This window comes from Poeciliopsis prolifica, unplaced genomic scaffold (assembly GCF_027474105.1).
Source record: "Poeciliopsis prolifica strain line A6 unplaced genomic scaffold, Auburn_PproV2 SCAFFOLD001, whole genome shotgun sequence".
Classification (NCBI taxonomy): domain Eukaryota; kingdom Metazoa; phylum Chordata; class Actinopteri; order Cyprinodontiformes; family Poeciliidae; genus Poeciliopsis; species Poeciliopsis prolifica.
This window is the reverse complement of record NW_026562376.1, coordinates 17,365,595-17,393,492: the sequence shown is the minus strand read 5'-3', so window position 1 is coordinate 17,393,492 and position 27,898 is coordinate 17,365,595. Positions and strand designations below refer to the sequence as shown.

The 27,898-nt window shown below is 37.3% G+C and overlaps 1 protein-coding gene across 2 annotated transcripts in view; it reads left to right on the top strand.

Annotated features, from left to right (window-relative positions):
• LOC129361534 (polypeptide N-acetylgalactosaminyltransferase 18-like) overlaps positions 1-27,898 on the top strand; it is a 124,736-nt gene that overhangs the window by 35,531 nt on the left and 61,307 nt on the right. The window lies entirely within an intron of this gene.

Sequence of the window (27,898 nt, the reverse complement as noted above, 5' to 3'; positions counted from 1 at the left end):
AGACTGAAGGAAAGAGAACTACAATCTGTCCATTTTGTACATATCAAAAAGGGTGGAAGGCGATTTTGATGTCGGCAGAATCTATTGAGGTAAATGAGTAAAGAGTGACTGCATTGAGACATGCAGCAGACAGGGGCTGTCTTGAAGGCATTAAAGGTGATTGACAGAATTGGAGCTTGTCTGGAAATCCAAGTCAGGGTGTCATGCCACTGAAGAGGAACTAAAGAGGGAGGATGCTGAGGGGCTACTCAAACACAGGAGGCTGCTGTGTGCTTATCCTTGTCCTGTGAAAGCCTACACATGCATCTCAACTTATCTTCTGGACTCTGTTTGTCTGGGAGTCTGGAAGGTAATAGGAGTTGAGGCTGTTTAGAGAGGTTCACAATGAATTTCCTAGAGAGTATTTCTTTCACCCCTCAGAAGAATTTTCATTCCCTTTGATACCATTCACACAACTCTCAATATGTTTTGGCTTTTATTTTGGCTTTTATGCTGCCCATTTGGTCTGCTCCTGTTTGATCAGGCTGCAGCTTCTGCACTGGTATTTTTTCCCTATGATGTTTCTGATGGCTTTCTTCCCTGTGTGGTCCTGTGATGCCAAAGAGCTTGAAGGCTTGACAGAGGGATTGGCAACTGAAGTGTGCAGCGATCCCCGTTAGGCCCACACTTTGCATGCCTTTCTAAGCTCCACCTCTCCTTGATATTAGCTCTGCATACACAGCTCTTTTCTCCAGGGGACAGTCAAATCCACCTGGATATCAAGTTCAAGTATGCTCTTTTTGTAGTCTTTGCAATAACATATGAAAGCTAAGCTGCTGGTGGAGTCAGCCTTTAGCTGGCAGTGAAGTGGAGACTGAAGAGAAGGAATTGCCTAACAGGTGCAAACAGCTGCCAGTGTATTGCCTATGATGACACTTTCTCATGTCGCCTTCAATCTCAAGTCTCTGTGTTAAAATCTTAGAACAGAAATAAAGTAAGCTCAGATTAACCTTTCAAAGATGGGCATAAATAACCTCATGGTTGATGCCTTGATTTTAATCCCGAACATTATGTCTCTTAGGGGTTCTGTTGAGCTTGAAAAGGCAAGAATCTGGATTTTAATTCTGCTACTTTTCCTGAAGTATTCATACTACCACCATCCCAAACCCCCCAGTCCAGGCGACATTTCTCATATTCTCAAACATAAGCTTGACAGGTATGGGGCAAGATGAGAATTCATCTATTAACTGACTGAAGATGAATACATAATTAAAAGCTGGAGTATAGACATTTTTTATAAGCGTATTTGTGAGCCTGCCTCTTCATTATTAAATTTGAATATAATTTCAGATCTTTGTATCACTTTTCTTCAGGTTAACTTAGAAAGTAAGCGATTATTGTCACAGATTAGTTTTCTAAACTACAAAAAAGTAACTGTCACAGATGCTCAAAAATGAAATCGGACTGATATTGATATCTGATAGTAACTGGTGTTATGCCAGATTACCAATATTTCAATTTATCTTTTATTTTATCTGATTGCTTGATTACTTTTAAGAATAATCGATAGATTACTCATTACTAAAATATTTGTTTAGTCCTAATAGGAACCCTTAGTTTGTCTGGATGGTGCATCTGAAGCACTATAAAGCCACACACAGCCCCTGAAACGAACACACACATATATTTGAACAGCCTGCTTACTGTTTTTAACTGTGGAAATAAAGTTTATATGTAGCCATTTGTTTGTGGCTCCACAGCTTTTTATCACAACTGATGACAGAACTATGATAAAAGGATGTCACATTTTCTCAGGGAACATTGTAACTGCTAAGCCCCATGAATAACTAAGACCCAGAGGACCTTTTAGGAATAACACAGTGGATTTACCTAGACTTGAAAGTCGTGACATGTCGTAGCCGGTGATATCGCCCTACATACTGCTCCTGGGACTATTACACTGGTTGTATTAGAGTAACTTTAATGTGAAATCAGCAAAGTGTAAAAAAACAGACAGTATGAAAGTGACAACTGAGAAGCAGCAGTAGGTAGATAGCCAATATAACATCCTGAATGTCAGAATCATAAAACAGTTTTATAGACAAATGAGATAAACGGCTCTGGATGCAAGTTCCAGGACTGCGTTTATTTCTTGCGAGTGCAGCAATCACAGCAGGCAAACAACAACACAGCAGGAGCCCCACTGTCGGCTTCATTAAACGCTCCTCTTGCTTGGTGGATAGAAGTTTGGGATAAACAGTCCTGTTTATCCCAAACCGTGGGATAACCATGCAGAGCCTTTCCGGACTGGTAAGGTCAGCGTCCTCGCATGTAGGCGTAGAGAAGCTTCTCTGGTGTTGCCTGGAAACCGTATCTGAGATCTGCCTTATCTGACAATGTCACGTTCGTGCAGTCTGCTATCACCACATTGTATTCTTTGTGATTTAGCTAAACGTGAAACTCTGATTGGTATAAGTGGGCAAAAACCTGGAACATCTGTCTGTGTGTTTCCAAAAACAACACTTGTGTCATTTTGATATGTTTTAATCTAACCAACAAAATGTACAGTTTCAACCAACTGTTTGCAGCTCAAGGCCTTTTTCAAGGATTTCTACCATTTCCAAACTATGGGAAAGTGATTCCTGTATTCATTCTATATAGAATAGACTCCTGAAATACTTTATGCTTTAGAGTTAGCTGGTGGACTGGACTATCTGTCACTAGTCTAAAATGCTCCAGAGAGATAAACACATGACATTTGTTTTATCTTCTTTGCATTGATTCCTTGTGTGTTTTAAAATTATTTTCAGACATTCTTGTCTTTAAAGCATTATTTGGACTGGCCCCCGCTTACCTCTCAGACTGTGTACACTTCTTGGCAGCCGTTCGAGCGTAGAGGAGATTTGTCTTTAAATGTTACTGTGACCTAAACTTTGAAACCACAGGCAATTTCATATTAAGTCTTTTTTCCAACTCTCTGCACTTTTTTTACAACTTGGTTTTTACTCCTTGGCATTTAAACCATGCTGCATTGTGATATGCCTGGGAGAGCCCTGACTAATAGCTATGTGAAGAGCATCACAGTTCTTAAAGGTACAGGCCCACGTAAACCTTTAGACACAAAACAAATAGACAAATGCACATATGTATCTTTTTTGTGTAACTTAAAAGAGGTTTTCCCTGTTAAACCAATGCAAATTGCTTTTCATTCTGGATTTTTAAGTATCATTGCAAATCTATTTAACCATGATGATGTGGTTAAGTTAAATCTCAGGCGAGAGACTTTGTGTCTCAAGCTGTCTGTTACATTTCTCATCAACTGAAACAGCAAGTTCATCACTTGTGTGTTAGTCCTGGGTTGTGCCTCTAACAGCAAGATACTTTCCAGAAATGGCCTCACAACAGCTCAAGATTTTTAGAAAAATTATAATAGTACATCAAACAATTAGTGATTCTTAGAATGCTGACAAAAAGCAACAATGGCTAAATGAAACAACATGAAGAGTTTAAAAACATGATGTTATTATAAGCCAGGCTTTATGCATGATCTGCTGCCAGATTGCTTTGTCAAAAACAATAACGCAAAAATCCTAAGAAAGCACCAGTACATCACGCACTAATCAGCAATTCTTTTTCTTTTTGCTTTGTTTTTTCACACTAAAGTAGACTAAACCTTTCTTTTTTATGTCAGAAGTATCAAATTTATTTGTTAGCTAAATACAAGTGTAATAGACAAGATCATTTATGTTTTCCTTCATATGTGGTAAAGCTGCTTTTTAAACTGGTTGTCCATCCATCTCAAAACACTTTGCTGGAGTTTAGATCTATTCCTGCTGATCACATTCCTCAGTTAGAGATGTAAGTCACTGCAATCATAGGAATAAAAATACCAATAAACAAATAAATGTGACTTATTTTTATTTTGTTATTGAATGCATTGAAACTAGGAACTCTTTTTATTTTCAATCTATAGCATTCAACAGGAACTGCTATTGTTTAGTTTAATAAAAATCAGCTGAGATTTAGAGATTATGCTTTGATGCATAATCATTCGTATTTTTCTGTTTAGTTGTAAGACTACTTTCTCTGTCAAAATAAAATTACACACTTTTTCTTTTAAAAGATGTGAAAAAATTGAAAGTCAGAATCACATCAACTCAGGTTGAAGTCTGATCGCTTTCTCTCTTTATGCAGACAGTATTTTGCAAATTTATCTAATAGGATCAAACTGTCATACTGCTCAAGTTGTTTATGAATTTGTTTCTGTTGTTTTTTTGCCATCTTTCACAATTTCAAGGCCCGGCAGCTATTAGCATGTTAAACTTTTATGAATATGAAAGCATTTCAGTTGGGATGTTGAGCAGAGGTTTTATTGGTCAAGGGGTTATGTGTGTACTCAGATCACTCCTCCTCTTGCCTTATGCTTCCTCTGACTCGCCTTCATTGTCCATTAATCCCTGAAATCTCTTACTGCGTTCTTCCTCCTCCATTTCCAGCTCACCTCATTTCTTTCATTCGTTCACCTCCTTCCAGTTGCAGCCTTTGGCTCACTGCCTCGCTCATGCCACCGGTAGGTCACAGCTGACAGATGGCAAGATTGCAAGGGCTGGGGCTATAAGATGGCAGGCAGAATGGAAAAGACATCCCATACACTACATGACTCAAGGCTGAGGCTCATTTTTACCCTTTATTTATGTGGGGCCGGCTGACAGAGAGCTCTGTCTACATCCGGGCAAACCTTCTCGTTTTTGCTTTGGAAGTGCTGTGACATTTTCGATTCTGTTATGCTATTTTCAGACGACGGGGCACTTGACACATTCCGGGAAGGTAAGTACATTCAGACAGTCTTGTTTTTTTTGTTGTTTTACAAAGTTTGACAGGCTTCTGAGGGGGAAGCAGAATCTCAAAAACACCTTAAGAATTTTCCCTTCTGCTCTGACGAGGCCTTCGTTGTGTCTTAGATCAAATGGAATCCCTGCTTTCACTTTTTTACTTAGTTATTATAAAAATCATCCACGCACACATGCATCCTTTGATACAATTTGTTTCAATAAAATGCATGTTAGGAACCCTATAAATGTTTCTTCCTGACCGAATACCCTCATGATTTATGGGTATTCATAATTATGAGAGTATTCTCATGATATTGTTCTCATGAAATATTAGCATTATCAACAACTATCAACATGCAGCTATTTACACGGCTTGAACATTTACACTTTTTGTCGCATTGTAATCTCAAACTTCAATGCCTGCTAAAAGTAGCAGATAACAGTACAGTGGAGAGATGGCAATATAATTAAGAAACATTTTTCAAAACTGGACATATTTTAATTTTACCAACATAATTCTTCTGTTCTCATCCAAGACCTCAGTAAAATAGTTCAAAATGTGTGGTGTTTATGTGAAAAAATGTGGAAAACTTGAAGGAATATGACAAGATTTTGACAGCACGTTCATTAATGGACTCACTTTGACATTTCTGCATTAACTCTTCTTGCAGTGCAGCAATAACACCAGTGCTGTAATCTTACTAAGATTGCAGCAGCTTTGAATCGCACATTTTACACAGAGCTACAAGGCCCTGCTCTTAACCCCATCTCCTCCCACCATCCCCCCTGCCCATCAGCTGTACTCTCAGCCGAAGGCACAAAGCAGCGCAGTCAGGCAGGCGTAATCCAGCCCTAACCCAGCTCAAAACCCGATTTCCCCAAAAACCATAATCTGTCTGTCCCATACACACCAGCAGCAAATATTTGCACGCAGCTTTCTGAGGAGGAATTCTGCAAAAGAACTGTGTTAAAAAATAAGAAATTACCCCATGTTTTATAGTTTTTACCTTTTTTTTTATGCATCTCTTGTACTTCATAATCTGTGGGGTTGAAGGTTTGATGTTCTTGGAAGGAATTTAATAAAAAAAGTTAGCATGTGCTGAGTATTGTGCAATATTGTAAGTAGCCTAATTTATACGATGCTAACTTTTTGATTTATACTAAATTATGTAGAGCTCGCATGTAGAGCTTAACTAGCAGTACTGAGTTCAGAAAATCCTAAAGAGGTCAGCAGTTCAAAGAGTTTATGAAATTTTTTCCTGCTCCCTTAAATAGAGATTTGATGACTGGACTGAAATGACAAATGTTAGCAAATAGTTTTGACCTAAGTTCATTTTACCCAATTTTCCTTGAGGCTTTAACCTGACCCTACATTTTTAACATTCACGACAGGAGCTTCGCTGTCCTAATTGCTTCTGTGATGAAGGGGAAGAGTTCAGGTCCTTTACAGCATTTAACCCTTTAAAATGTTGCATTTTCAGGGCCATATATATAAAGACATAAGTTCTTTAAATGAAAAGCCATACAAATGTATTTTCTCTGTTGAAATATGTTCAATCCAAGAATTATTCTAATATCCTATGTAGATGTTTTAATAATGTTATTTCTATTTGTCTATATTTCTAAGTCTTCCAACAATCAGGGCAAAGACCAGAACATTTATATTCTTGTCACTACAACAAAAACTCAGTAAAAGCTGTTTTGTCCACAGAACCTCAGGAAATGTTACTTGGTGATCAAGGTGATAATTTTCACCCAAACAAAAGAAACATCCGAGTTTACTGGATGAAACCAACACACATGTATCTTCTTAACAATGGCTGTTCTATTACCAAATAGTGCAATTAATATTATCACTGTTTGTAAACTATTGTACCTTTGACCCATAAGAAACTTGGAAATCGATTATAGTCAGTCTTATAATGTACATTGCTTTTTAACCAAAACAAGGGCACAAAGAAAATATTAGCATCATCAACAACTATTACACTGTCCCTTTTATTTTCTCATTTCAAATAATGAATGCATTTTAAAATGTTAATTGCAAACAACGTTCCAATAAAATCCCTTCTGATATTTTCACATTGTTTTCCATATTTTTTTTTATGGTTTAGTTTTGTTTATGCATAAATACATACCTTGTACAAGTTTTAAATTATCCATCCCAATTGCACATTTCTTCTGTCATGAATAAAATAGTTATTTGTTTGAATATGTTTTATGTTTGCCTCATACATAATACTCCAGTATTATTTCTCTGAACCTATATTTTTACTTTGGTTGAATTGAATGCTTCCATTTACCTAAACTTGCTGTTGTTATGGGACATCATTATATTTCTATTCTATTCCTATTTTTTATGGGAAATATTGTATATGTGAACTATATTGCATATTATTATGCTTAATAAAATAAATAAATTAAATAAATGCAGGTTCAGACTCCCATTTGAACTTTGCGGGTCCATTGGCTGGTCAAACTTTGAGAATTGACTGTGATCTTTCCTTTTAAAATATAATTTCCTGATCAACAGTCTTGTCCAATACACTGACAATGTTACACTATTTGTAAAACCCAAACAAAAATATTTCCTGTAGTTTTACTGTTTGGACAAATTGTCCAATGTTAAGGCAATTACTGTTTCCTCTTTGATCCAACCTCGATAACAGAAAGCATTAGGCTGGAGCAGCTGAGGATCTGCTGATGTTGCCAGGTGTGGATCATAAATACACCACCAGGCCTGTCAAGGCAGCTAGCACTGAGAGACAGGGCTTGAGTTTACGCAAGTGGAAAGGCTCGAGCGTCCTGCTGCATCATTGCCTTGATGTGTTGCATCACAGGGCTTCTAACATCACGTCTCTTGAGTGAGCACACACACACACACCCACATACTGTACCAAACTTCATTTGGTATCAGAGGTACACTTGTTAATTAAGTCAGCTGGAGGAGGGTGGCAGGATGTCAGCGTCAGCCAATCTATAACGCTGCATGAGCCTGAAACCTGGCAGATGATGAGGAGCAAAAGAGAAAGTAGCTCAGTGTGCTTTCATGCTGCAGTTTTATTTGGGAGAGAGACAACTTTCTTCATCAAAATGAGGGCTTTCAGGTAGCAGAAGAAAAACGAGAATGTTTCCACAAGTTGCTCATTGGTGTGCAAAATCACTGCATATTAAGGAGGATTTTCTTGCACCAAGTGACTTTTATAGGTCTATCCAGCCAATTAGCCATCCACCACTTGTCTACATGTACTTATTAGTCCAGGGTCGCAGAGGTGATGGCTCCAGTGGCCACTGGGCAAAAGTTGGGGCACACCGTGCACAGCTCCCCAGTGCATCAAAGACTAAATGAAAACCCACAACCGTCCATGTACACGCTTATACCTACGGACAATTAAGAGAGTCCAATTAATGTAAAATTCATATTTTTCGGCTGTGGAAGGAGACAATCTAAGAGAAGGAGCATATCCCATGCTGATAAACCTGGCTTGGATAAACCTGCACCAATCTGCATCCCCAGTTTTAATGCTATGGAGGAATGAAAATCCTTCCACTCACAGACATTGCAGTGAATGAAAGGTAAGAGGCAAGTGAATGGCTCCTGCAGTTAGATAAATTACTTTCATCCTGCTTTGATTTAAATGATTGTTTGGCAGTTATTGTACCACTTATTGTCAATGACAATAATTTATTCTGATAGGACTTTGGATTTATATGATCTATGACGTCTGCAAAACCACTGAGCAGACTGTAAGTCTAAAATGGCTTCCTGTCTGAAGTGTTTTATTTACTGTTGATTTCACAAGCTCATTATTACATTTGACAAATATGATTGAATGCAATTATTTAATATAAAATATTCTTATTGCTAAAACCCAGTCAGTGTTTGTGAGTCAAGCATAGCTGGTGAGCTGCAAACCATATTGTTATTAATTTGCAGGGAAAGTAGATCTATGTGAATAAACTTTTCTCCTGAAGAAATGTTCCTCTTTTTAGCTTCTCGAGAGCTTCAGGCCAGCATAGCATGCAGAGCAGTTAGCAGATCTAAGCATAAGAATTTTATAACGTCAAGAATGGAAAAGAAAGTGCTGAGGCCAAAGCACAATTATGACAGAAGCAGTAGGACTGACCCAGTGGGGTGACTCTAGGCTCAGAGTGCAGATGATGAGTCAGAGATAAGAGATAATTTACTGGAAGGTCTTTAAAGTAACGCTAGAGTTCAGAGTCTTCAGGATTTGTTCCAGCTTTTTGCATGAATACCTAAATCTGGGGCAACACTTTAAAATTGCTGATGAATTACATTATTTATTCAGTCTGGCTAAGCTGGAGCCAAACATTCCCGAGATGTGCAAAACTGGTAGGGACACACCAAAAGATATTTACATCTGCAATTTCAGCAAGGGAGGGCTTAAGATGCGGAGTGTGACTTTTATAATTTTTTTTTTAAAAAGTGCTTTTTTACATATCTGTTAAAACTGTCACTGTTGTGACAGTGAGTAAAAAGATCAAGCTCCTCCCTGACCTACTAAAGCCAGCTGACAAAATGCATTAGTATTGTAAAAAACAACCAATCATAGCCTTTCAATCACGCTCATTTACGCACTGCTCCAGGGAAACTTTTCAGTTCATCTGACAGTATCGGTGGCCATGCTAACTAAACTGAGCATCCACGACAGGCATTGCTGTCAAGAAGAAGCTGCAGCTTTGATGTGAATACATGCAGCAATTTAAACATTTGTAATATATGCTGAGCAACATTTTTTTTTTTTTGTGCATTTGAAAACCAGCAAGCACCTCAGGAACTGACAGTATTTCACTTACTTGCAAACTGTTTCAGGACCAACAGGGAGAGATACATATGAGAGACAGTAAACATTTTTGAAAACGTTTACTCTCTGTCTGATGAGAGCAAATGTTGTCAGTGGAAGAAAAACAAACGTCTTAAATAAGTGAGAGTAGGAGGACTGATGCATAGTGAGAGGCAGAGTCACTCTGCTCGCAACAGGAAGACTCGAGACGCAAGAAATCGCTTCGTTACTATCAGTTTGTATTCATTTTCTCAGATAAACAAGAGAGCTTGGTTGTTGTCCTCCTCAGCATTTTCCTACTCTTTCACAAACTTTCTCAGAAAAGAAAGTCCATTCAGTTTGAGCTTTTTTTTGTCCTATGCAGCAAAGCACCTTGTTACACACAGCGTTAAGTGGTGCTTACAGAATAACTTGGTATACTTGAGATTGACCAGTCTTTTTCACTTAAGTGCTTATGAACACCTCATATCTCTTAAAACGTCGAAATATCAGCTAAATAGCAAAAAGCAAAAGGTGGCTCTGCCCTGTGGTACTCCTAAATAAGCTAACCTGTCCAAGCTGAGACCTCTCCACCTCCCAGGCGAGCGCTAAATGTGATCCGGCAGCGAATGTGAATAATATATGAATTCCTATGGAGCTGTAGTGATGCTCTGTGTCTGTGAGAGCAGTATGTATTGACTGTCCAGTCACATCCTCTCCTCCTGCTATTGTAACTGCTGAGGTTATCTGTGTCTGAGCTCCCCCCAGGTCAGCACATTATCTAAATGATTTAATATCACTGCAGCCACCTCGAACAGCTCCTGTCATTGTGCAGTGCAGCGTGGAAACAAAGCTCTGTAGAATGAGAGCTGAATACCTAATTGTGTTTTTTCTCGTCGGCGAAAAGTTATCACCAATGATCATAAACACACACGATCGAGACACACAAGTTTGAAAGAGAACAAGCTACAGAACTCGGTGTGAAATAGGTTTTTTTTTTTAAAAAAGTTTGTAAAGATTTATTTATTTTTTGCTCAGATTGTGTCCAGCAAATCTCAGTCAGGTTCGACTCAAACGACAGAGAAAAACTTGCATCTTCTGTCTTTTCTTTTTCATGAGATTCCTTTTTGTATTGATTTAATTCACAGAGCAGCAGCCAGGAGAAGAGCCTCTGTTGTTTGGGTTTTCAAGATGGTGGACACCATCCAGGATTTCACACAAAGTCTAAAAACATCAGAAATATTTTTCAAGCATGTGTTGGGTGGCTATATTTCCATCCAGTTTTCTTTCCTTGTCATTTTGACAAATCTCAAAACTACAATCCAATACTTTCTGAATGTATATATACAGAAAATAATTATATGCACATTCATTGACTACAAGACTACTTAAAAGCTGGGGGATTGTCTTACTCTTTAGCTTCAGCAGTAGCATCTTTTTTTTAATTACAATTACTCAAACTACATTAAAGTGAGATTGACAAATTAATGGAATTGCTAAGTGCTGTAAATGTTTGAAGCTTTGGGCAATTGCCTGAGGTTTCCAGGTTTTAGGCTTTTATGTGTACTTTAATAATACCTCTAATATCTACTTTACTTAATAAAAATGCAGGACAGTCCTTGATCAAAAGGATTATTTCCAGTTATAATTTGCAGTTGCGACTTTAAGCCTCAAAATTAGCATACAACTGTAGTCCGAACGACTTCTAAATGCTACATCATAGCCTTGCTAACAGCAATAAAGTCCATTTTGAGGCTGGTGATACTATCATAAATGGGTTATTACAATCAAAGGTGCTTTTTAAGCAAATCACAAAGACAAATATAAAACATAAAGTAGTGATCAGACACAGAACCACCAATGGACTCGAGACATTTTTTTTTTTATATTCCACTGAGGCTGAAAAGTATTTGCTTAATATTTTCTGCTAATCAAGCCCAATTTGGTAATTTTGATCTAAACTACTGCTTTTGTTAACATTTGGCTTACACATTAATAAATAGTTATCTATAGCCAAACCAAACATATTGTTACACATCATCAATAAAGATGCCAAGATAGGACATAATGTTTCCAAAGCTCGTAGAAATCGGTTTTGAGTACATTTTATTTAAAAAAAGGCGAATATTGTATTGTTTTAATTAATAAGTGAGTTAGTCAGTTAAATGTATTTATCTCTAAAATTAAATTAAATGTATTAAACACCTTTCATATTTGCAAGACAACATAAGGCTGAGCAATATAAATTGCTGTTGAGATCTACATATTCTTAAAACCAACACAAGAGCACAATGAAATCTTACATATATTACACAAATATGACAGTTTTGGAGAATAAAGAGGCTTTCAGCTGGGTTTTTATTTATTTATTTTTTGTTATTTTATTTTATTTTATTAATAAATCTCCAGAGTCAACAAAGCAAACCGAACGGTTTTGGAGCCACAGACTGAAAGGCCCTCAGTTTTGTACATTGAAGAGACCAGGTCACATCTTTGTAAAATGCATTTTTTTTTAAAATTATCATTAAAAAACATGAATGAGAAACATTTGTTGTGTAAGTAAATGTCTAATGAGGAGTCAAAGTAGCTCCTTGATTTTTACATTGGATTTAGTTGTTGGGCCTTAATTGAGTTTAGACTGCAGGTGACCAGGAGCTATTATCAAAATCTTTATCTTGTTTGAGCTTAAAATCAGAAAATAGATGAAGCCAATCACTGATCCAAGATAAACATAAGGACAAGGGCAGGTTATCTAGCGGATGCGCTTTAAAAGGTTCGCACAAATAGAGGTGCTCTGCATAGATGTGATAGGATATCAAAAAAGGACAGAATAATGCCAGCCAGTGGAAGAATGTGAAAAGGAGAAATGAAGGGTTCCAGATCTGACCCCAGCTGGTTTCCCACAACTTTGTTCTAGTAATTTACTGAGAAAAAGCAGCTTGGAAGTAGGAAGAAAGCTGCAAATGATGTTCCTACTTTGAGGAGAGACAGTTTGTCCATTATTCATCATATTTGTGAAAAATAGTTGAGACTGCAAACAAATTGTAAATAATGAAGGACATGTTGTCTTTGCTCACAGATTATGTTGCATAAATTCCACTGGTGTACATTTCAAGAGGATCACATGAGTCACAGATCAAATTAATCATTTGAGTAGCTGCTGAGAACTAAAGGAAAACAATCTGACTGGGCACAGCAGTCAGATTTAAAACTAGGACAGAACCAAGCTGCAGCCATCCTGAGGAAACTGATTTAAGTAACAAAAACACGTCTCATCTAAACATGCAGATAAGCCCATCTGATCCCCTAAACCTGACCTAAGTATTGAAGGAGCTTTTAGACTCCCTCAGTCTTTTCGATTCTGGTAGTTTCCACCAGTGACAAAAATTCTGCCCCGAGTATTTTCCTCTTCGTTTTCCTCCTCACTGGCCCAAAGGCTCTCTCATTCTCCCTCTGTCTCGCACTCAGAGACTCAGCGCACACACAAACAGTGGAGAAGCGGTCCAATGACCCGCAGTGGCTGTCAGATATTGCCCGTGTCTCTCATGCCGATGAATCAGAGAGAAAGAACGTGGAAAGACGGAGACGAGCGAGGAGACGATTTGAGAAGACAAGGCTTATTTCTGAGTCGCTGGAACAGAAACTTCTGCGGGCGCTGAAGAAAATCTGTGATGAACAGCATTATACAAGTGTGCTGTCGTCTCAAGCTGGTGATCAGTGAAGATGACAGAGAAACCAACAAAACTGCAGAAAGTCCCTGGAAGAAGAGAGGAATAGTGAGTTGAGTGCATTCATAACGAGATGGTATTTTCAGAGGGCCAGTAACAGTCACCTTGTCATTGTGCATTATGTTGCTGCCTAATATCCTTTAAGCAGCTACTTGCATCACTTAGGGATACAAAAACAAGCTCAGATTGTCCTTCACAACGCTGCTTTGACTCTGGGCATTCACCTTATAGGAATTGATGAGTTCAGTCTGTTTTGTGTTGCTGTTAGTGATTCATAATGCAGCATTTTACATAAATAGTTCAGTCAAAGGCCACATGAGCCATTTAGAGTTTTAACAATTTTCTGAGAAGACCCTCAATAATGTATATTGAGGGTTTGAAAACACATCAACCTGCCAAGACTCCAAAAACAAGTTAGCACACAAATTATTTTTTTTTTTTTAAGAATCGCAACTTCAATAGCTTAGTTTGGTTTCATTTTGTGGAATATTTTTATTATTATTTTGGCGTAACTTGCCTTTGTAAAAATCTAGATGCTTTGGATTTTCTGCAATAAAATTCAAGCACAAAGTCACAAATAACATATATTGATCACCCTCTAGAGATTTAAATGGGTTCATAGCACCAGGAATTGAGGGCTTCTGTCAAACGTTTTAATAGCCCCCAGGAATTATGCCATATGCTGCCTTAAATTTATCTGCTCATGTGGCAGCTGCAACGGCGGTGGGTGTAGCTCATGTTGACATTTTATCAGTGTGATGAGGATGATGCTGCGATGTATGCTGTGTTTGCTTCAGCTCAAAACCGAACTAGCAAACAGAAAATCTGATTTGATATTATGATCTGATTGTGAAGTAAATAAACAAACATAAATGAATAATGAATGGTTTCTGTTTTTAGGCAAGTTCATGTTTTTCCTTTTGGGATCATGATGCCAGATGTTTTTGGAGGATTTTTATATATAAAGTATAATAGAATCAAATTTTATTCTAGTTAATGTGATGACAGGTTGCTAAAATAAGTATTTAGAAAATGAAAAAAAAAAGCTCTTTCGACAGATGGTTTTGGTTTGTAAATTATGAAAATTGAGATCTGAACCTGAGGCTGCTCCTGTGCCTGAGCCATTTTATCTCATTTAAAAAAACAACAAAAGATTTGCAGATTTGTGTCAGCCAATGAGTAAGTTGGCAAAATGTACAAAAAGCTGCATTGGCTCTTTTCCGAACAATGTGCAGAGGCACTCTGAAGCAGACTGGGAAATGTATCAGTTACCATGCAAAGCCATAGAAAACAAGTAAAAACATTGATTCCATCCAAAACAAATGAGGCACTTTCTGTTAGGAAGCAGTAACCATTATTTCAGTCTTGTGATGATGCCATTTTGTAAAATCATTTATGCTATTTAGAAAAGTCAACCCTTTTTTCAAGAAATGGCTTACAGTAAATTTCTATATTCTCCTCGTGGTTTGTCATTACGATGGCATAAAAGTCACATCAACCACTAGAAGGTTGCTCAGAAAATGTGTATCTTTGAAGAAATGTAAACTGTTTTTATATTTGTTCTTTTATACAAATATAAATTGTTTGTTTACAGGAGGTAAGCAATACTAGTAAGGGATGAAATGTCAATGCATAGAGATAAGATGGGTGTGCAAACAGCAAATTGACCTGATACCCGATTCAGCACAAAAGGACCTATTTTCTATCTCCAGAAGGTGCTACTCCTCTATTGTTGTTGTGTGTTTCATTTTACCATAAAGTCATAATTCTTGAGTTTCAAGTTGGAAAAACAAATCAAATATTTGTTTTGGAAGTAGACTGAGGAAAGGCTGAAATCCCAAATTTCAGCTGTGTCAGCTGTACAGAGAAAACAGGAAGTTATTTAATTTTACTTTTGATGGTTTTATGTCATTAATCTAACAATCTTCTTTAGTTTTGAACATATAGAGTGGAGAGAAACACATTGTTAAGAACCAGCTGTGTAACAATACATAGAGCTCACAAGACAAGATGATGCATGATGGTGGTTCACAGGAAGGAGGAAATCAATATTTTGCGGGAAACAAAAAAATAAATCTCCTTTTTTTTTTTTTTTTTTATAAATAAAGTCGAGGCTGTTCACATCACAAACTTTTTTTTTTTGTCAAACCCACTTGCTACAATGTAAGATTAATTCATGAAATATTTTGACATGTTTCCTGGGTGGTTGGGTTTTTTGTTTTGTATGTTTTGCCACATTCTGTGCTATTCTCCGTAATTCTGATAGCTTTTAAGGTCTCGCCTTGTTGGGTAATCCCTTTATGTTTAACATAACAGTATCATCTTAAGACTCTGAAATTAATACATAAATCTCTGTTATATCCTGTCTGTCATTCTCATGGCATTTAGCAAATAAAAATAATGTTGGTAAATCTAAATGACCTCAAACATGAGGAGAATATTCAGATTCAGCAAGAGACAAAAAGGTGCTTTATTTGATGCACATAAATAAAGAGGAGTAAATCTCTTCTCACAAGAAATCTATTGGATCGTTTCTTATGGTATTCGATATAATATATTAGATCCTAGTGTTTCTTATAATTGACTCCACAAAACACTAGCAGTTTTATTTTTCCTTGTCGTCTCTGGGGTTGTTTTTGTCTTTAGTGAACATGCATATCCATATGTTTCCATCATTATCTCCCCAAAAGCAAAGCACGTTGAGTTGTTAGAGCAAACAGACCAAATCTAAATGTCTTTCCAATCTGTTTTGCTGAATATTTTAAAGCATGGCACAGCTGCAGTTGCTGATGTATATTTTAAGGACAGAGTTGTTCTGAGGGTAGCAATTCATCTGCCTAAAAATGACATTTCTCTGTCCCGAACTTGCTTATTTCTGTTTACCAGAGAAGCACTTTTGTTTCGTTAAAGGTCACAAAACAGAACATGGCTGTTGTTTCTTTTTCCTGGAGCAGTTTTTGCCACGTGCCGTTTGCAGAATTTTAATATTTGAAAATGTTTCAGAGGAACTAAGAAAGATAAAAAAAATTTAAAAAAACAATAGAGGGAATGGTTACAATGCTGAGCCTCCTCAGTGAAGTATATAGAAATCCTCTGCATGTAAATAGTCAACGAAATATCCACAAAAATACTTTAAAAAATGTTACTTTGTTTGCTCATAAGCTCTAAACTCTAATTCTTTTTACTCTGTTTTGTGAGGTTTCTGTTTCGTCGTGTCCTCGTTGAGAAATGTTTTGAGTGGTTGTCAACAGCCAGGCTTCACCCAGCGCTTTCATATAATTCTGCTCAGCAGACATTTTAATTAAAATCTTCCTTCATTCTGAGGACAGAGGTATTGCTTTTAGAGAGCTTTCACTAAAACGTCAACCCATTAAAACAGCAAGTCCTCCACACTTTTCATAGTTTAGCTCTTCATAAACTGTTCTAGTGTTTATTATAAGCAAAATTAACTGTAGGAAAATATCCTTATGCTTAAAAATAACAAGGTCATTAATAGATGAATTGAACTGTGACCATCTGTCGTCTTCAGCATACTCTTATTCTTTCCAAGCTTGCTTGAACTTTAAAATGAAAGCATAGCCCTGCTTCTGACTAAGTTTAAAAGATTTCAGTAAATTGGGGAGAGTAAAGTGACTGTGAGAACCACGGCGACAGTGTGGGGATGAACAGAAGGGCTGAGCAGAACTGTGGACAGAAATAAAAAAGCACTCTTTCTTTGCTATATTTAGCAACTTTCCAGCCACCTCCATCAACTTTTTATTGAAAAAAAAAAAACACAACTGATAAATCTAGCGACTTTTCTCGGTGTGGTTAGACTTTTACGGTGACAACGCTCTGCATTACTGCTGCTCTGTTCTGAACAAGCAGCGACTGCTCCTGTAAGCCTCTCTAGAAACTAGGTTGGCATTTCCCCCAGCAAAATATTTCAAGTTTTATTGTGGAGGATATGCATCACATTAAAAGTAAAAACGGATTACAAATGATTTGGAGTGCTTTTATGTTCCATATGTTTCAAAAACCTGTCTTTAGTTGGATACTTGGAGCCAAATTTAGCTTCATGAAGTGCAGCATTACATGAGATTATTTATCATCCAATACAATCTCCTGTCTCTCAGTATAACTGACATAATCTACTTTATTTAGACTCATCATACCAGAGGTGTTTCTTTCCAATTGAGCAGAATGAGATCCACTGAAGAGACACAATTATCTCTGATAGTAAACCTTCCACTGTTGTTTAGTTTTTTACCTGTCTCCTCCTTTCTCTTTAAGTAATGTCTTGTACTGCAAAGACATTGTTTCCTAGCTCATTTGCTTGGATGAGACAATGAAATCTTAACAGCTGAGCTGTAACGTAATTAGTGAGCCGTCTGTTCCAGCAGAGACCCATATGGACTCACTCAATCTGTATTGATTTCTAAAAGGGAGACGTTTGGAGAATTTGAACTGCAGAGGCGCCGCAATAAGGATCACTTTGCTCTGCTTGAGTAGCCCCGGTGCACCTCAGAGCGCAGGCTTTGCTTTCATTGAGTTCTTCCCAAAGTTTTTGAAAAATCTTTGGATGTGTTTTCTGAATGCTGCGATGCGTTATGTTTGTGGGACGGCAGAGGAAAGGAATCAATTTGTCGTCCTTTCTAACCCAGGCGCATAGAGACAGAGAGAGAGAGAGAGAGAGAGAGAGACACTGGGGATGATTTTCATCTCTGAGACCATCGCGCTGTGAAGACAGCAAGATGAAGAGAAAATGATGGCTGATGAATTTAAAAGGTTGTTAAGAAGGGGAAATGGCTTGCTAATGGAATCTACCGCTCTAATGCTTAATCTGCAGCCAGGCTGACTTTTTATTTGAGCAAAAAGAAACACACTGTGTTGCTCAGCATAGTGAGCCACGACGTCTGAGTTATCAAAGCAAGCGGGTACAAATTTAGATAAGTTGAGTCACACAAACAGCAGCTGGAAGACAGCAAACAATGCAGGACATTATTTCATATATATATACACACACGTGTGTGTATGTGCATATACATTTCTGGATTTTTGTTTTTTCCTGATGAATTGGTCAAATAATAACGAATTAGACAACAGTACAGGGGGGGATGTGAGCCATAAACTCAGTAGAGCTGCTGGAAAAATAAATCTATCTGGGTCTAGATAAAAACTCATTGTGGTTTAAATCTGGAACCCGGTTACAAAAAGAAGCAGAATGAACCATTGCTTTCACTTTTACTGGTAAAATCAGGAGAGATGCTTTTTTGCACTCAGTTGTTTATGTTTATGCATTTGGCAGATTTTTTATTTCCCAAAGCAATCTGGAAAATGACAAATGAGGCAATATTAATATTATTGTTAATGTACAATAGTTATGTATGTTAACTTTATTGTTAATATAATCAGTCTCCTATAGGAAATGGTTCAGGGTAGTTAAGTTTCACGGGGTAAAAGTTCAGGGTAAACACAGGCACACATGCCTGCTTTTATGTGCTTTCTGACATCATTTTGCCATGAAAAGCATAGGCATTAAAACATAAAAATACATTTTCTTTATAAGGATAATAACAGGCTTGTCTGGTTTCATAGAAATTTGCCATTAATCTGCTTGTTAATACTCTCAGCCTTTATAGATTGGTAAATAAGGATGTTTATTTGAGTACATGGTTAATGATTTCATACTGTTATATTTAACTCTATAAACTGTTTAACTGTTATATTTAAGCCACTGAAAGAATAAAAAACCCATCTATTTTCATTATTTTCTAATATTTCAAAGCGGGCTGATTTAAATGTGTTTATAAAAGTCAGTGATGCTGCTACTTGGATTACATTTCAGGCTCAGAGGAGCTGAGAACTCTAATAAATTGTGGCAAGCGCCAGAGATGAAAGTCCATGTTATCATCCTCAGACTTATCCTCTGTCAGTGAATCAGGGATTTTGACAAATCTGTTTCATCTGTTAACGTACATGGAGACTGAGCAAGTTTCTGAAGATTTATTTTGGTTGTTCTTTGAACTAAGAGTCTTGTGAGCTTTATTTCTTCTGCGTTCAGTAATTAAGATCAGCCAGGCTGAATTTGTTCTGCTTCTGGCTTTGCACAGGACATGACATTATTTCTGATCCTCTCCTCTCACTGGAGGACATAGCAAACAGGTAATTCTCTCCCCTAAGTCCCTTTAAGAGGGAAGAATACACCCCTCTTTTAGTCTGTTTTTCATCTTTAAATTTACTCTTAAAGACTGTAAATAAGCAGCTTCAGTTCTCTAAAATGTTATAGAGAAGGGACCTTAGAAGGCTTCCTTTCTGAATTTACATGTGTACATAAAAGATCAGGACAATAAACAGCTGTAAAACATTTTGACTGAACACTGTATCACTATAGTTGAACTTCCAATTTATGTGGCAATATAATCTTGAGGAGAGTTATTCACTTAGCTGTTTAAATAGCCAAAAGTCACAGAATAATGGAAACAGATGAGAAAGAGAGAATAGAACAAAATCCATAAGTGGATATCAAAATATTTAGCATTATCCTTATCATCCCAGGATATCCTGCTGTCATGCAGCCCCATATCAGATCGGATTGTATGTATTACTAATCTGTCTCGCATTTTTGTCTGGAGTGACATTTCACTATGAATAAACTAAAGGATTTGAAATTCTTCAACTATAACTTGATGTGGTGAAAATAGTTATTGAATACATATTTTTCTTCATTTTAATTATTTTCTTTTGGACTACTGGCATAAAATTTATACAAAACTGCTGCCAACTACTCAAGGACAGAAAATAGCAGGGCATATGTAGCACCCTTACTTTAATTATATGAACTCTGCTGGTACAATAAATACTGAAACATCATGATGTTACCACTTGCAAACTTCACTTTTGGCTTAATGTTTATGGGGATGTGCAATGATGTTAAGAGTTCCGGTTTGTTCTGTCATTTTCCCAGCATGTCACTGGTTTGCCTAAATCTTCTGCAGCAAACATCAAACAGGGTGTACCATTCTTTTTCTTTTGCAGAGGAGTCTTGTGCAGTGAGTGTGCATAGATGCTATTGAGTTTTGCAACATTAAGACTTTTTTTTGAAAGTCTCTTTTCCTACCTGTGCAATACTTATGTAACGAGACACCTTTTTGTAGATCATCACTTCATAATAAACGAGCAGCTTTTAGCAAATAGCCGCGAGAATGCTTTCTAAATGCTGACAGATTTTAGATATCTTTTTGGCTTCATTTGACTTTTTGCAAATTTCCAACCGACTTCCTGTGTCATTTGAATTGTTTACATTTACCTTCATTATTGGACAAATTTGCTGTGACTTCTTTGCATGCATTGATAACTTGGGTTGTTGTAAATATCTGTGTTGCACCTTTATGTCAGTTACCCAATTAGAAATATTTAAGCAAAAGAAGATGAATTATTAAACACTTATTGTACCTGTATTGCCCTCAATTCTTTATAACTTTCATGCACTAAATTTGCCTTCAGCTGTTTTTGTCAGCTTCTTGGCTTTACGGTCGTAAGCAATGCAGTTCAATGTTGTTTCTGTGACTTTAAGGTGTCCTCTGCCAAACAAACTAAACCCATGATTTTATGCACACATGCTGATGTGTTGTGTTTAAATATCTCTGCTTTAGGCTGATTTATCCAAAAGGCGATGCTGCGTCAGTCAAGTCACGGTGACGTATTGTTTTTAGAGAGTTGAGATGCGCTCGCGTTGCCAAACCAAATCTACCCCTACAGTTTTTTTTCTTACTTACCATTGACATTAACACTAATATGCTAATAGACTTTTAAAGTCATAAAGCTGCTCACAGTCACTGATAATTATATGCATTTGGCAGGGTTCCCTCTTTAATCCCATATTAACAACAAAGGTGAACTCCTCTGCACAAAAAGCTGCTTTTACTCAGTTTGTGCCATTTTGGCGTTCTTTCTTTGATAAATAATAGGGCTGCAATGCTTTTGTTCAGTGGAAGTTTCAACAAGACTTAATACATGACGGTTTCTAAGAAGTGTTCAGAAGCAACAGTGGATGAATGCAACAGCACTGACGTTGCTCTCTAATTTGACGAAAAGGGACATTTTGTTTTCAGGATTACAACTGTTCAACTTTTATCTATGATCTAAGACACTTTAACTGGTCAAATGTAGCCTGAATAAAACTATTCTGAACTACGCAGATAATCTTTCAAACATTTATAAAAATATAAGTGCCTGGTTATTTAACGATAACCCAGTTTAGCTTTAGCCAGTCTGTTTGCAGCATCCACATGTGACATACATTTAAATTACAATTAATTCACAATCTACTATTTTCACTTTTTGTCTTTGTTAGGTTGCAATGTGATGACTGAAATGACCTATGTAGGCTTAAAATATCCTGGTAAAGACTGTAAATGGACTGAGAACAGAAGCTGTGCACATGGGCTTCAAGTTTAGATTTGTCATTTTCAACACATCTATGAATAAAACCACAGACTCTACTGTATGTTTTTGAGCATATCTTGGGTGATGCATGAAAACAATTTAAAGTCTGGGAAATCAACCCTTTATGGTGTGTGTTTGTGTCCATATTCAATGAGCAGCTCAAAAGTTGTTGAAGTCCCGCTAGACAAAAACCCATGAGTTTTTTGTTTTTTGCCCACTTGAGAGCATCACGCTTTACAAATGACTCCTGAGTGAGCGTGTTGCTCATATGGCATAAAACAGAGAACAAAACAACTGAAGAGCCTCTATTTGTGACTCACTGCTTGTTGTGATTTGAAAAGGAGCCGTGGCGCAGTTTAAAGGGGACTCGGAGTGGATACAAAAGGCAAATGAATCGCCTGTGTTTTCCCTGATGCCTCTTTAAATACTGAAACACAAAAAGCTTTCGGAGGGAGATAATGTCACAGGGCTTGCAGAGCAAATGAGATTCTCTTCGCGAAAACAAATTCTTTCAAATCCTCGGGTGTGAGTGGGTGTGTGTTTGTGTAACAAGTGCAAAGCCTGCTGGGATCGGTTCCTGCCATACAGCAACTGTTTCAGTGCAATCTGATGTGCGACTTGAAAGTGTACGGAGGACGTGCAGAGGTCTAATTGAGCGGTTTTACATCCGCGCTTTGCTGCTTAACAAATCAGGCTCATGTCCCATTTAACGTCTTAAACACTTAAAAGCTGTTTATGTGAATCTGTCCCACACACAAATCAATACGTGAATACTCATCGGGATGCGGGTTTTTTGTGTAGACGAAATACAAGCAAGTGTATTTCTCTGGAAACCCGATATTTATACTTTCTCTCCGTCACACTAAGGCCAGCGTCCCTCTGAGAAGGGAAAGGGCTTCCTAAGAGAAGCTCAACGTGCCGGCGATTTCTTCTACTGGAGCTCAGAAGATATTTCTATGGCTTTGTTTTGAATTGTTCTCAAACAGTCTGCATCTTGCTTGTCTTCTAGCACTTTATTTCTGTCTCTACCTGCCAATCACAGCTGCAGTGACATCTCAGATGGAGAGCTCCCACAGATCAACCTTTTACCCAGTCAGCGCTTGACGACCAGCAGGGAGCCTGGGGTGTCAAATCAAATCACTCAGAAACCACATTTAGTCTTGACAAGTAAACCTAAACTGAACGGGATTGTAGGCCTTTAGGCAGAGCTGATGCAGCGAGAACAAAGTTGCATTTATTGCCTGGCAATAAAATTTAAGCGAGAGTTTGGCTCATCGTTTTCACAGCTATTCCTTTTCATTTGTATGGAGCATGATGGTTCTTCATTTTCATGTCTGAAGTTGTGTGGAAAAAAAAATCATCACAGAACAAAGGAAGCACAAAGGAACGCAGAATCCAGGCGGAAGTTGCCAAAGAGAGGCCTTTGTGCCGAACACACTGCATATCACAAAGCAGTGATACGTTTTCAGCTCCTGTTTAAATTCATAAAGGGAAAATTCATCAGAGTTTATCCAATGAGAAGGAAAAAGTCGAGGAGAAACGTTGTCTAGAAGTAGCTTTCAGATTGAACAAACCAAGCTGCTGGGATCCTGGCAGCAAGGAGATTTCTTTTGTTGTTTGCTTGTTTTGTTTTATTTAGCTGATTTTATTACAATCTTAAGTTGTTTTGATCATTTCGTTCTAGTTTGATAATTCCCCAGTTTCTTGTTTGTTAGACCAGAATTGTTTCTGTTTTACTTTAATCCAGTCCTTATTTAGTGATTCTAGTTGTATATTTTGTGTCTAGTTATTCTTTGTTACTCTGATTTAATTATGTTTCTTAGGTCTAGTTATTATTTAGTGTTAGATTTATTTCCTAATTCCCTGCGTACTCTCCCTCACCCCCTGTCTCTCTCTCTCTTTCTCTCTCTCTCTCTCTCTCTCTCTCTCTTTCCTGTCACACCTGCACCATGTTTCTAATCAACCATCTGTTTCTTGTTCAGTAATCAACCTCTTTAGTGTTTATACAACTCATCCTGTTACTTTGCTGTTTTTTTTCTCTTTTTGTTCTGTCTTGGATTCCTGTGTTTTTTTTTTCTTGTTTTTTTTTGTTGTTGTAAGTTTGTCTTTTTTCATTTTTCTGTATGATCCCATCTCCAATCTTCATTTTGGTCCAACCTCAAATTCACACAGTATGACAGATTTGTTTAGCATTGTTTTTTGGGCATGCAGAGGAAAATAAACAAAAAATAGGTACATATCACATTCTTTCAGCATTGTCATCTTTCACAGACTATGTGAAAAATTCTGATTGTTTTTTTTTCCTTGTGTTTTTCCCTTTTGTGCTGTTCTATGTGGAAGATGTAAGTCAAAGGTGACAAACTCCAGTCCTGGAGGGCCACTGCCGTATCTGGCAATGACCAGGATATTCTTTTTTAATATTAATCAAAGTAATTTTACAGAAAGTCGTTATTATTTCTAGCCATACAGATTTTTTCTTTTAGGTGCGGTTGTCTCATCACATAAAGATGCATTCAGTCAAAAATCTTAACCTTAAAAAATGCTACAAGTGTCTTTTGTTAAAATATTTATTTCTTACAACAGTGTTTTATCTTAATGCCTGACTGTACTACATTTCAAATGCATTACCTTGGAATGTACTCTGGTCCAACATGCAATGACTTTGGGACATTCCTGATTAAATCTCACTTTTAAATCTCACCAAACTTCCTCACCTAAAGCACCAGTTTTGCAGTACTAGTTCTTGGGGTTAGTCATGACTAATTCGATCTAGCTGCAGCAGTCATGATTGCCACCACGTCACAGTTTGGGCTCCGGGTCGAAAGCTGTTTCACAGCGTGCAGCCTCCAACCTGCTGAGCCAGTGGCTTGTCAATTCTTCGTAAAATGACTTGAGGACAAGGTGAAACTCTGTCGCCCGGCCTGTTTGGAATCCATTACGTTGTGGGTAGCCTGGACTTGATGCTCCTGGATCTACAGGAGGGATGTGTGTGTGCATGTGTGTAGACAGGGAGCTGTGTTAGTGCCTGAGCTTATAAAAGAGGGTGTCTCTGCAAGCTGATGTGACGGAGCTCTGAGTTGCCTGCTTTACAGATGCCTGGAGATGAATACCTTCTGTCACAACCGCTTTATTCTGCTGTTTTCTTCGTCTCTCGGCCTGCCGCTCCTCCTCTTCGTCACTCCCTCGCACCTCCCTCAGCAACTTGTCGGCTCTTTTATTTTGCTGCTCTCCTTGATCCTCCGCCTTTAATTCAGTCATTACCATGTTGGTTTTACATTAGTTTTTTTTGTTCTTGTGCCTCTGTTTTTAATTATTCAAATAGCACTGATGTCTTATTTATTATGCCCGTCTATGTTTTCCAGTCCTTTTGCCAATGAGGCAAGCTGGCTTTGTCAAATTATTAAGATTTATTTCCAAGTTTTCCATCTCGGTCTTTTATTTGTGAGTGCCGTGTGTGCTCTGTGTGTTTGGATGTAAATACTGCTGAGTAGACATTGATGTGGAGCCCATTTCCCACCCAAGACTAACAATCCACGGTCGCACTGTTTGTTGCTACAATGTAGTGCAGACTGCTGTTAAAGTCGACCATGAGCAAGGTGGTTTTCATCTATAAAAAGTATGTGACCTTTTTATTTTTATTTTCTCTATTCAAAGAAAATATCAAGGCAACTGTAAAGAACCAGAGGAGGTTACTTATTTATAAGGCACAGCTCAGGAAAATATCAGAGTGTACACAAGCACAAAAACCCAAACCAACATACACTAGATGGGGAAATCAGATTTATAACACTGTGCATGAACATTTCTGCAGGCAGTGTTTCTTTTGTAAATCACTGTGCCACTGGAAATGTGCACTCATGAATCAGCCTCATCTAACACTCTTCACTTCACACCCACATTTATTATACAATGCAAAGCACCTCATGAATGCTAATGCAAACACATGAGCTCGCTGATCTGTGATTTTTAATGGTGAATCATACAAAACTGAGATGAAGACCAAGAAAAAGAGGAGAAATGTTTTTTGTTTTTTGTTTTGTTTTTGTTTTTACAGGGAGATTATTTGAGTTTCTTGTGACTTAAGTTCATCTTAGAAAGTGCATATTTATATCTACTCTGTATTTTTGGTAGAAGATGAGCATTTGCTGTAGGAAATAATGCTGTTTGGTGTTAACTTGAGAGACAAATAAAATGAAAATGATCAGCGTGCATTTTAGTTAGTTTAAGATGAATTATACATCAGACATAGATATAAGAGAATCTTCTGCTGCTTTGACATTAGTTTTTTTTTTCTTAAAAATCGATCAAATATAACCCACTACCCAGAATGCATTTCTCGACCGCCACATGCAAAGCAAATTTAAACATAACATTTATTTTTTGCAACAAAGCTATCTCAAGTAATTATTAGGAAAATGTAAAAAAAAAAAAAAAAAAAAACTGTCTTTACTTCAAGAAATCTTCTCTATCATGAGTTTTATTTATTTATTGTTTTACATATTAGTCATATTCAATTCAATTATACATTTTCTGTAGCTGATAAAGTGTCCGACGAACTAGAAAGTGATGGAAGCTAAATATCAATATCACTTTTAATAAACTCCCATTGACCTTGCAGGGAATAATTAGGCAGTTCACAGACCTCATTGTTTTAATGAGGTCTGTTTGAAGGTTTTGCATGTAGACGTTACTACTTCAGCCTTTACATGCATTGCAGTTCGACTGGAGAAGCAAAGCTGACGATGTCTTTGGTTTGCACATTTCACACCAAAAACATTACAATGTGAAATTATTTTGTAAAAAAAAAAAAGAAAAAACAAACAAGAGACATGTTTACATTTAGTAACTGCAAAACATATTATTCTCTTTTGATGAATAGAGATTTTCACTTTCATGTCTGAACACTTATCTCTGAATGTGTGCTGTATAGTGCACACATACAGCTTCACCACTCTTACCCTTGATTCCTCCTCACTTCTACAATGTGCCCTCCAGAAACGTGAGGAACTTAATCCTAGTTCACATAAAATAATAATGAAGTTTGTTGGACATATGAGGGCAGAGTGCCACATAGGTGCTTTTTTTTTCTTTCCTTTTTTTTTTTGCTCAAAAGCACAATGCATCAACTAAAAGCTTCATTAAATATAAATGGCTCATATTAAGTGAAAATGCAGGACAAAATGGAGCAGCTTAGAAGTCCTTAAAACCTTTAGTGATTCACTATTCAGGAAAATGGGGGACAAGCCATTTGCAGAGCTTTCAGGATTCTGATGATGAGACTGCGAGGGGGCTTCGAGGGAGGTAGCATTTCACACACGAGAGCATTAAGCACCTCATTGGCAGAGTTGGAAGTACCTCTCTTCAAACTAATAAAAAAACATTGAGCTTAGAAAGGAAATGGTATTTTGCAGTCATGTGGTGAGGGCAGAAAACCTAAAAAAAAAACTAAAAAAGAACGTGAGGTCTGATTTGAGTCTGAACCTTAATATCACACACAAAGTAAATTTAAACACTTCAGGTTTTATTTACTTCCTTCTTAACAGTTACTTAAACGTATTTTTCTAAACAGTTGCTGTTGCTCTTTAATGGACTAGAGAGTTTGCCAGCATGTTGTTCATTAATCTGGTCGGCTTCAATTTCTGATATCATGCTGTGGCATGATATCAGATTTTCAATCATAGTTGTTGACATTGCTGAACGTCCTGTTAGATTGATTGCTGCTGACTTTTTAAATGCTAAGCATTTGTTTTACATTTTATTTTACAAATCAGACTGAATTGAGTACATGCAGATGCAAACATGGCTGTCAAATCCCGCTAATGGGAGTAATGTGCATGTATACGCGTCTTGTTGCAGAATTAGAAAGACGCGCATCCTTTTGGTTCCAGTGTTAGTTCTGCATTGTTACACGCAACAGAAGATTCAAGCCGCCATGAGTTTAAAATTATAATCTTGCTAATTAAATGCCGAGAAAAAAACAAGCATGGCTGTCACTCCAAACTGCTGGGGTCTTGCGAACGACACAGAGGTACATCACTTAATTTTATTTCTAAGTAGCATTCATGTTAACATTATACTTTACATGTTCAAAGCTTTCATCTTGGCATGTAACATCTGACCACTGGATCTTGTTGAATCTTATTCCTCT